Below are 7876 nucleotides of genomic sequence, written 5' to 3' on the forward strand. Positions count from 1 at the left end.
ACCAATCATCTCATCATAAAAGGCAATCAGGTTAGTCAGGCATGACTTGTACTTGGTGAATCCATGCTGAATGTTGCTAATTGCCTTCTTTTCCTCCATGTGCTTAGAAATGGATTTCTTGAAGACCTGCTCCATGATTTTTCCAGGGCCTGAGGTGAGACTGACTGCTGTGTAATTTCCTGGATCTTCCTTCTTCTCTTTCTTAAAGATGGACACCATGTTTGCCCCTTTTCAATCATCTGGGACCTCTCCCAATCACCACGAGTTTTCAAAGGTGATGGCCAGAGACTCTGCAATCATATTGGCCAACTCCCTCATCACCCTCAGGTGCATCATGCCTGGCCCTATGAACTTGTACACATCCAGCTTTTCTAAACAGTCTGTAATCTGTTCTTTTGCCACTGCTGGATGCATAACTCTTCCACAAATCGTGCTCCCCTTGCCTGTGTAGACTGAGGTGAAGAAGGCATTGAATACTTCAGCTTTTTCTGAATCCTTTGTCACAAGTTGTCTCACCCATTTAGCAAAGGACCCACACTTTCCCTTATCCTCCTCTTGTTGCTGACATACTTGTATAAACCCTTCTTGTTAGGCTTAATGTCCCTTGCTAGCTACACCTCCAATTGCAGCACAGCTAGTTGCAACTCCGCATCCTGTGTAACTGCTCTAACCCCTGAGCAATTGGGTTGGAAGGGGACTTTGCTGGGGAAAAAGAAAAAGAAAAGAAAACACCTCACAGATCTATTATGTTCATAGCAGGAAATGAAATATGAGCTTTGTTTGATATAAAAAATATATCTTAAAATCATGGTGATTTCTGGGCTTGTAGAAAAGTGGAGCTGAAAGGGCCCACTTAAGGTCATCTAGTCCACTCCCAGCTCAAGGCATGATCATCCCTGACTAAAGCATCCTAGCCAAACGTTTGTCTCATCTGCTTTTAAAAATTTCCAGGAATGGAGATTCCACAACTTCTTTAGGTAGCCTATTCAATGCTTAACCACCTTCATAGTCAGAATGTTTTTCCTAATCTCAGTCTCTAACCTAAATTTCCTCTGATGCAGTTTGAGGCCATTGCTTCTAGTACTGTCCCCTACAGCCCAGGGAAAAATCTGTTAAATATATTACTGTCCTTCAATTCTTTATTATTTGAATCATGTAATAACTAAGTAGTATATAAATTACCAAAATCATCCCATTGAATATTGTCACCTTAGTAATTTTTTTTTTTACTCTTCTGGAATATCTCTGATTTATTATGTATTAAAATTGAACATTAAAATAAAATTGTGTATATTTATAAAAATTAGGCCCACTCCAGCTGTTCAGGCTATTCCTGAGCCCTGTTTGTTGCTTAATTTGTTTTTCTAGGCATATTCAAGAATGCAGGGGTGCCTCATCAGTGTGACTAGATTTTTTCAGGAGATAGTATACACACTGATGATTAGCAAGAGATTAAAAAAATCCAAAAGCCAAGGTAAACCCAATTATTCTTTCTGTGGACACTTCCCAGCACACCGGAAAGTAAGTAGGCATTCTGGACCAGATTCTTAACTTGTGTCGATTTATTATGGCTCCATTGATGTTAATGAATCTTTTATTTATTTTTGCCAGTTCTCTTGTTTTTAACCTGTTTTTACTACCTGTCCTACAAACTCCTTTGAAATTTACTCTAAACTTGAGGAAAAAAGGGTGGGGAGCATAATTTCATGGTGATTTCATATTCACAAGTACTTTAATTATTTTAACTACCAACTCCCTCCCCCCACACCAAGAATCAGGTTCAGATTGTTTCTATTGTGATTTTTCTCATGTTATACTCTTCTATTGAAAAAAAATCACTTATAGATGGTATTTTTTTTTTTCATCCAGAAGAGGTAAAGGTATTTGACCTCTTGTTTAACCTATAATCAGGTGAATATTTCATACTCATTATTGGGGGTAAGTGCTGTAAGACCTAGCTCCTCTGCAGCTTGGTATCTTCCTGGTGAATGACACCAGGATGGTGAGGGGTCAACACTATTCCCCTGCTGCTCACTGATGTTATTCTTCTCACCTGCCATTACTTTGATCTTGTTTCAAATATGGAGCTGGTTCTGCTGGGAATGAGCGCAGGCCTGTGGAAGCAATTTCTTCATGGGGCTCCACCTCCCTTACACCCCATTATTGCAGGGCACTAAAGTGCCTGCTCCTTTATGGGCAGAAACTGCTTAGAGAGAGGGATGTAGTGGTCAGGCAGGAACCCCACAGGTGAAGGTTACTGTGGCAGCAAGCTAATGAGGGAATTAGCCTGCACCTGCAGCCAGTCAGCTGACCAGAAGAGGCAGGGCCCTGGGCACATATAAACCCCAGGGCTGGGAGTAGAGGGTCAGTTCTCTGTCAGCAGCCAAGCGGGAAGGAGCTCTTAGAGAGGAAGCTAATCAGAGGTGCTTGACTGCCTATTCTGCTTCTGGTAGGATTAAGGGGCTACAGGAGCTCACCAGGTACCCTGGCCTACAAGGCACTTAATGCTGGGGGGAAGTTTGACTTTTTTAAAGGGGCAGAGCATACAGTAAACTGCTAGGATTATGTTATAGCCCAGGGGCTCATATTTTGGTTACTGTTTATAAACCGGTGGATCGGGTTGAGGCTATTGGGGAAGGAGGCGGCCTCACTGGGTGGCCCACTACAGTGTGGGGACCCCAGCACCAGGGGCATGGTGACAGTGGGGTGAGCAGCTCCAGCGCCATGGGTGTGGTGACAGGGGGTGAGTGGCCCTCAGCGCCAGGGGCATGGTGACAAAGGGGGTGAGTGAACCCCAGCACCAGTGTGGGCACCGAGACAAGGCTGCGGAGAGCCCAGAGCCAGGGGGCACAGAGACAAAAGGGGGTGAGCAGCCCCTAGTGCCAGGGGCATGGTGACAAAGAGGGTGAGCGGACCCTAGCGTCAGTGTGGGCACTGAGACAGGGCTGTGGAGAGCCCAGTGATGACAGGAGGCTGAGAAATAGCAAGGCCCCAGAGAGACAATGTGTAAATACCATCTGCAAGGCTTGGGACATGGTAAAGGGGCAGTTTTGGAGCCATGCTTCTAGTCCATAAGGCTTGTGGGTATCATAAGACCCCTCCTGAGTGTGGGACCCAATAAAGGGTCCAGCAACCTACAGGGTATCGGGGAGACTGTTAGTACTGTGACCGAGCAGCAACTCAAGGGCAGCTTCCCAATCCATCATTTATAGCAGCAAGACATGGCAGACGAGATTAGTAGGTGCCCATAGGGCGGAGCTTGCATGGTCATGGTACCCAAGGGACATCATGGCCACCTCTGGAGTGGCTGTATTGTGACACCCACCCTTACCATGTCCTAGATGTTACTCAGTCTCTTCCTTGTGGTTGTCACCCTGGTAGCAGGTAGAGTGGTCTTTCTGGCTCTCTAATCTATATAATCCGTTTCACCTGCATGGTTCCTCCTCTTCTACAGGAAACAATAATAACTCAAGTATGAATTAAATTAGGCCTACCCACTTAATTCCTGCACAGTCTCAGAGGGGGTATCAACTTCATTTCTTCAGGGCTCATCCTCCTCTGTGGAATGATTAAGAATCTCAATGACAAAACAAATCAACAGCAAAAATACCCAAATACTTCCATCAATTCATATCTCCATCCATAAACATGTCAACCAAAAGTCCATCAATGTGTTCAGGGTTAATCCCTCTATCAATTTACTGTCAGTCTCTCAGCAAAATCAATTTTTGGTGGCATCCACACCAAGCAGCCCTCATGGCCCCTCCCCAGAGTTCACCATGGGCTTAGGCTCCCATGCCTCCTCTTACCTGGTTCCTCTTCAGCCCAAGCTCTACTCTTTATTCAGCAGGCCACACAGACATTCTGCCTGCAAGTACCTAAGTTGGCTGGTGGTCCTCTGATCATCTGTGCCTGTTGCCTTGTGATCTTATCCTGAACTTTGCTGCAGACCAGAGAAGGCAGGAGAGTCCTCTGGAGTCTCCTCCAGCCAGATGCTGCAGTTTCTCTCTGGCTGCCCCTCTCCAGGGCTGGGAGTACAGTTCTGGCCTCCGCAACCACCAACCTGGATGAAGCATTTACTCTGGAAGTACATAGTGGTAGTCATTCCCTCTCCCACTTGGGGTAAGTGATGGGAATTATCACCCCTGGATTTCTGTCTGTTCCCAGGATCTTTCCTCTCACACTCATGCAAGTTATGGTAAATATCATTGGTCTTGCTCAAAGGAATAAAGTTTACATGTGTGAAGTAAGGTTGGGCCTATATTTCTCTTGAAGTTGGTGATCTGAAAATAAGGGAGTCTCACTCTATAGTGCTAGTACACCTGCACTTTAGGCATAACCCATATTTTGTGTGTTCAAAGTACATATTCAAAAATTATTTTTATAAACTGATATCATACACTGGGAGCTGCCTTCAGAGCTGACAAAGACCTTGGGAAAGTTAATGTTTTGCTATTATTAACTAATCAAGAAATTGAACTCCCTGCTCATTTTTCTATGCAATGAACCATAATTCTTTTGTTGTTGCATAACCTTTAATTTTTATGGAACATTAACTGATGTTGAATTAAAATGAATTTCAATAGATCACATAGCATCTTCATGCCTAGTCCTTTAAAGTTTTCTTTATATTTATTATTTATGAAACATTGTCAGTTTTCCTTATTACAAGCCAAATACATTTTAGATGTCATATTGATTCAATACAGAAATTCTCTCAGAAATGAGAAAAGTTCAAGTTAATTTCCCAATACTTGGAATCCCACATTTTAATGGCAATGTTCCTTTCATCTTTCAAATAGATCATTGTAACATGTAGTAAAGCAAACCAGCATTATATATAGAAAAAGGATACCAAAGTGAGGAGGGAGAAGGGGTATGGAATGAAATCGTAGGGGAGAGATTAAAAAAGGACGTGGAAGGGCTTGTGGTTTTAGCTCCTACCTTTTAGCTAAATCTCCTATGGGAATATTTAGTTGACTAATTTTGTGAAAATTCTCTGAATTAGTTTGTAATTTTCTCCCATGTAGCCAGACCTGCCAGTTTACCATACCAGCTTTCATGCCTGCAGGAATTTATTTTAGAGTGTAACAATATTTGGCATGACATAACCAGTAAAGCTTGGTACAACCATCTTGTTTTGAATGGTGGATAGCCTTAATTTATGAAGGCATATGTCTCAATATTCAGCTATCTGCTTTAAAGTCAAGTGAAGAGCCTAGGACCATAGAATCATAGAAAGTTAGGGTTGGAAGGGACCTCAGGGGGTCATCTAATCCAACCCCCTGTTATCGGGCTTCCAGGACAAGTTTGCCTGAAGAGGCGAGCATAGCAGGACCGAGACTTGGCTCCCTGCTACAGCCACAGGGGGCAATTAAATTTGGGGTGACTATTCATTTTAAAGATGATTCTTTTAATTAAATGACTCAATTGCATATCAAAGTTCACTTCCTTAATCTCTCATATTTCTCTAATCCAAGAGTAGTCAACCCCAGGCCCACATGCCAGATCTTGCCTGCAGCCCCATGTCATCTAATCCATGGGACTCTTCATGGGTCTGGAAATTTGGTGGTAGGAGAGCAGTAGCACTTAATCTCTGTGAGTTTCTAGATATTTTAATGCCTTAGCTGCCATTGAATATTCCACACTTGCATATACATATGGTCTAAAAGTCTAAATACTCAGACTTTTTCCAATAAATTATAATTCCAAGGTCTAATAATTTTGGTATTCATTTTTACGCTTTAGAGAATGAAACAAACACGTTGTTCATACAGAACATCACTTTCTTTACTATTGTATTACAGTTGTATTGATGAGCTGGTCTTAGGGGGCTAGCCACATCCTTTGTTGAAGCTAAATTACTGGACAACCAAGAATCTATATCTATCTCTGATTAAAAAAAACCCCAATTTTCAGATACAAAAATGTAACCCAGAATCCACATTTTTCTCTCTCACACACACACACACACACACACACACACACACACACACACACACACACACACACACAGTGATATTTCTTTTCAATCATGGAAAAATGTGGATTTTGGGTTACTTTTTTATATCTTAAAATTGGGAATTTTTTTTTTTATCAGAGAAAACCAGGATCCCTGGTAATAAAGCTGCCACTCTGAGCAAACTGGATTATAAAATAATGGTGTGAAATATTCAGCCCTTCAGCTAAATGCATGTTACTGAATCTAGTGATTCTTTCTGGCAGCCTGTAAATGATGCCTTGCTCAGTACTTACATGCTGTGTAGGTGCATGAGGGTATCCATTGACAGAATGGGAGGTGTACGCATCTAACAGGTAAAGTAGGATAGGGGTTCTAAGGCGTGACACTTAAGTTTGAGGCAAGTGGCAGGTAAATCTTAATATAAAACCAGATCTAGGGCCAAGTGGTCCTCTGATCTGTTGATGTTTTCTAAGTCTGCTTACTACTCACTGTCAGGATCAGGCTCTGCACAACACACAGTGATAGGGCAACTAGGGGTGGGGAAGTGGAGCACCACTCCAGAGCGTTGACTTAAAGTGGGGTGCAAGTTTGGCAGGATCTGCTGCTGCTGATCTGGCTGCTGCCCTTGATGCCACTACCCAGGGTACAAAAACTGCTTGTTTCACGTCTGCACAGTTGTGGTCTCTGCTGGTGAAGAACCTATGTTTTATGCAATTGTATAGTAGGTAGGAGCATACATGCAAGAAATGGGAGAATGCTTAATTTTCCCCTCAGCCAGATCATATTCAAGATTCAATCTTTTGCCTCCCACAAGCTTGTTGTAATGAACTGAGTATAGGCTAAGCAGTGGGCAGGGAAGAGTACTTTTCAAATTCCTGTTGAATGTATGTATGTATGCAAGATTCCTTGGGGCAAAGAAAGAGCATACTTAGTAGCATGACTGTTTCATATTAAGTGATTAAGGCATTCACATGGGAAGAGGGAAGGCACAGGTTCCAGACCACGCTCTGAAGACAGTTCCTGTATCATACTCAGTGGGTGTATCTACACATGAGCTTTACTGCAAAGTTGACTAATCAGCTCTTTAGTAAAGTGTCATAGTCTACACTTGCACCTCCAAGGGAGGTGGTGCTGGCCCCCACCCTAAAAAAAACAAAATGGGTCTTTAAGAAGAGGCTGGATGCCTACCTGGCTGGACTCATTTGAGTCCCGTTTTTGTTTTTAGGGTTTTTTGTTGTTCTCCCGCCCTGGCGGGGGGTCGGGCTGGAAGATCTATTAGGTCCCTTCCGACCCTAAAACTATGAAACTATGAAACAATTTTAGGGTACAGTAAATTAATTATCTCTGCCTTAGGATAGTACTGTTGGGGACACTGAAATGCACATGTAGATACTGACCAGGAGAGTTAATTATGCCCAGTCAGCCCAGCCAACTAGGGGCTTGCTCCATCCAGATGCTAACTGCTGTGGTCCCCAGCACACTTGAAGACACTGCACCTAGGACCAGTTTATCATATTGCCTTAAAGGTATGTGTAAATGTCAGTGTATTACTCAGTGTAAGGAAGAATATCAGGATGAGGTCCCAAGTTGGAGGAGACAGAAAGACTTATTTCTCTCTTGAATCTATAGTTGTTCCATTTTGTCTTAGGTTGATTTCATTATTATGATTTTTCCATGTGTAAATATAAGTATGCAAGATATTGCCTGAGGTACATTGCATTTGCTAAGCTTTAGTCCACTTTGATACACCCTTGAAGCCCTGCAGCATGGACTAAAAGATACTTCTCAAAGAACTCTCATTATTCATGGATCATTGATACTATAGACCCTAATGGCCCTTCAAAGCCATTACAGTGTACTATATAAATGTGAGCCCTTAATCCATGGATCATTGGCATGATAGAATGCAACACT

This window comes from Alligator sinensis, unplaced genomic scaffold, assembly GCF_000455745.1.
Source record: "Alligator sinensis unplaced genomic scaffold, ASM45574v1 scaffold46_1, whole genome shotgun sequence".
Lineage (NCBI taxonomy): Eukaryota > Metazoa > Chordata > Crocodylia > Alligatoridae > Alligator > Alligator sinensis.